Source organism: Triticum urartu, chromosome 5 (assembly GCF_003073215.2).
Source record: "Triticum urartu cultivar G1812 chromosome 5, Tu2.1, whole genome shotgun sequence".
NCBI lineage: Eukaryota > Viridiplantae > Streptophyta > Magnoliopsida > Poales > Poaceae > Triticum > Triticum urartu.
In genome coordinates, this window is record NC_053026.1 from 245,616,905 (window position 1) to 245,620,700 (window position 3,796).

The window sequence follows — 3,796 nt, forward strand, 5'->3', positions numbered from 1 at the left end:
GAGATATGTGCAGCTCCTATCGGGATTTGTCAGCACATTCGGGCGGTGTTGCTGGTTTAGTTTTTAACTTGTCGAAATGTCTTGTAGAACCGGGATACCGAGTCTGATCGGAAAGTCTTGGGAGGAGGTCTATTCCTTCGTTGACCGGGAGAGCTTGTGATGGGCTAAGTTGGACACCCCTGCAGGGATTTGAACTTTCGAAAGCCGTGCCCGCGGTTATGGGCAGATGGGAATTTGTTAATGTCCGGTTGTAGAAAACCTGAAGTTGACCTTAATTAAAATGCATCAACCGCGTGTGTAACCATGATGGTCTCTTTCCGGCGGAGTCCGGGAAGTGAACACGGTGTTGGAGTTATGCTTGACGTAGGTTGTCTAGGATCACTTCTGGATCATACTTTTATCGATCGTGCTTTGCCTTCTCTTCGCGCTCTCATTTGCGTATGTTTAGCCACCATATATGCTAGTCGCTTGCTGCAGCTCTACCTCATACCTTTACCTTACCCATAAGCTTAAATAGTCTTGATCGTGAGGGTGCGAGATTGCTGAGTCCCCGTGACTCACAGATACTTCCAAAACCAGTTTGCGGGTGCCGCTGTTACCGAGAAGGTGACACAACCAAGCTCAGGAGGAGCTCGATGAAGATCTTGTCCTTCGTGTTGTTTCGTTCTAGTTGATCAGTAGTGGAGCCCAGTTGGGGTCGATCGGGGACCTTGCCGCATTTGGGGTTCTTCTTTTATTTTGGTTCCGTAGTCGGACCTTGTTTGTATCTGGATGATGTAATGTTTTTATTTATGTAATTGTGTGAAGTGGCGATTGTAAGCCCACTATGTATCTCTTTCCCTTATGTATTACATGGGTTGTGTGAAGATTACCTCACTTGCGACATTGCTTTCAATGCGGTTATGCCTCTAAGTCGTGCTTCGACACGTGGGAGATATAGCCGCATCGAGGACGTTACAAGTTGGTAATTAGAGCCTTCCCCGACCTTAGGACCCCCATTGCTTGATCGAATTAGCGGACGAGTTGAGTCTAGAAAAATGTTTTGAGTCATTTAGGAATTATATATCGGAGAGTTTAGGAATTCTTTTTTACTCCCCAGTCTCCTCATCACTCTGGTAAGGCATCCAGACGTAGAGTTTTGACTCTTCTCTTCTCAAATTTCACTAATTTTTTTTTAGGATCACGCGGGTATCTTGGAATCATTCCGATGGTTTTGTGACGAGAACATTGTCTTGGTGCCTCCTGTCAGGGGTTTTGTGGCAGTGTCCCGGGGAGTTGAGCTCTGAGGTGTTGTCATCACAATTTTATCGTTGCAATTCTGGAATACCTGAGTTTAGTACGCCGACATCGAAAATCTCTTTTATGCAGTTCGTTGGTGAGATAACCTCGACGCCACCCAGTACTGGGGCGGGAGTTCGGGAGTATTGCCATAACTCGTATAACGGATGCTTTTCGAAGGTTGAGGTACACGATTTCCGAAGGTTTCTTGGTTATGTGTTGAAGGATGGATACAGCTGGATGTAGGATTTGCTAGAATTGGGTGAGATATTATGCTTCCCCTGTATCCCCAACACCTGATTGCATAACCGGAAAGTTTCGGGAGTTTATAAGTGGGAAATCAAGTAGCTCTTAGGATATCTTTCCGACAGATGTATGATATGAAATTGGGATTCGACGTCTAGTGGTCCGCCTATTCACGGTCGGTTTTACAGTGGTCTCGTTGTGTCTTAAAGAGTCCTTGGCTGTGCCGACTCGGGGACGCTTCGTATGTCATGTGCACTGCCTTGTACATGATGGTGCTGTACGATCCAGCCCGTGTAGGCCCCACCACGAAAACATCGGACGAAATCTCTATCATATGTTTGTTCCGGCTTATTCTGCAAGCCAATCCTTTGTTTTGTTCTGAGTTGTGGTATTCGAGTTGCTTCAATGTGAAATGTTGATTCCATCCCTTGTCTAAGCGGTGTTCTCATACTTCGATGTGAATACCAATCCTTCTCGATCATCGAGTTTGTGCTGTCAATCCTTTTCAACCGGCGTGTTTCTCTTCAAGTGGATCTGATCACTTCAACATTCGCAAGATCTATCACTAGTTCTTCTCAACATTGTTTGTTTCATCCATCCCAAGTTGCCTTTGTTTTCCCACCCTCCCACCCTTGTTTTCTTCAAGGACTCAGATTTCTTATTCAAGTATCCTTTTTATGCATGAGAAGTCTCTCCATTCTTTTTCCTTCATGTTTTTACCCAGTGTTTCTCATGAAGATGCTCTACCCGTTCGTCATTCTTCATTCTTTTCATCTCCGGTGGTTTCAACTCAAGCTTTGTTGATCATATCCTTTCCTCGTTTCAATGCTTTCTCATGCTGGTGCAATTCTTAATCATTCACTTCTCGCTATTCAATTGTTCCGGAGTGCTCAAGATATTTCGAAGATTCATGTTACCACTCTGCTTTCGTTCAAACTCTTTTGAGGATGTTATATCATTTAAGCCTTTTAATTCAACCGATGCAATCCCTCTTTTCAAGTAATCATTCAACGGTGTATCTTTTGAGTGGGCCCTAACCCACAGGTCTTTTCCCAGGATCTTACCTGACTGTTCTTATTTTCCCGGAGCTATCCTAAATTCGTTTCAAAGTTTGACGTAAGAATGAGTTATCATCAGTCAAATGCCTTTCTCCAAGATCTTTCAATTTCTTTTCATCATTGGTTCAACCTCTTCGTTTTTTTGGGATTCTCCCGGAGTGCCTCAATAATTCATGGTGGTGTTTCTCATCGTCATTCTCAGATTTTGGAAGACCGAAGAAGAGTTTCTCTTTAATCTTGCTCCATTCTCTTCAAGACTCGTGATTCTAGCTTGTTCCCATCCTCTCATAATTGTTTTGATTGTCAGAATTCTTTTCACCCACCCGGAGCATTCCATGAGTTGTTTTCCATTTATTTCCTCCGAAGGCCATCTTTTCAAATATTATTCATTCCAGCTTTCAACTCTTGTTCTCCAAATCATACCGGTGCATCATTCAAGTATTCTTTTATCAGCTCGTGATCTCTTCGTTCTCATGTATATAAATTCTCTCAAGCATCTTCGTTCATTTGCTAAATTCTTCCCGGTGTTCCTTTATCTTTTCTTCATTCATTTTAATTCTTACGGTGGTTCATTCAAGATTTCTCTTCCTTCGTTTATCATATCAATTCATTCGTTGTTTCAACCCTACCGGTGGTTCGTTGAAGACCTTCTCAAGTTTGCGCTATATCTATCTTAATCCTTTCCACGAGAATAAGTAGTATGTCAAATCCGTTGCTTGTCATCAATTAAATTGGTGAAGGTTAAGCATAATGTAATTCTTATTATTGTTTCATCCATATGTTAATCTTTTCTTCCGGAGTTTATTCACGACGATTAAATTCTTGATTTCATTTGTTCATCTTTCTTTCCCGGAGTTCCAAGTTCTCTCAATTATATCGTCATGAAGATCCATCTAAATCATTACAAGGTTTCATCTTGTGTTTCCAACTTCTTTTTATTTTCGTTATTCTTTTTTTTTACCGGAGTTCCTCATGAAGGTTCTACATGAGGGTTCATAAAGGATTTAATTCCTTCTCGAAGTTTTCATCGAGATTCTTTTGTAAGGAGTTCAAGCTTTCTTTCTTCTTGCTATCCGGAGTACAATTCTTTCTACCATATCATTGGAGGTGGTATTATGCCATTCTTGATAATTTGAGTTCATGTTTCATGATTCAAAAGTTGTTAGGAATGAGGTATTTTAAATCCATCAATCTCTTCTTTGGAATTATCTTGG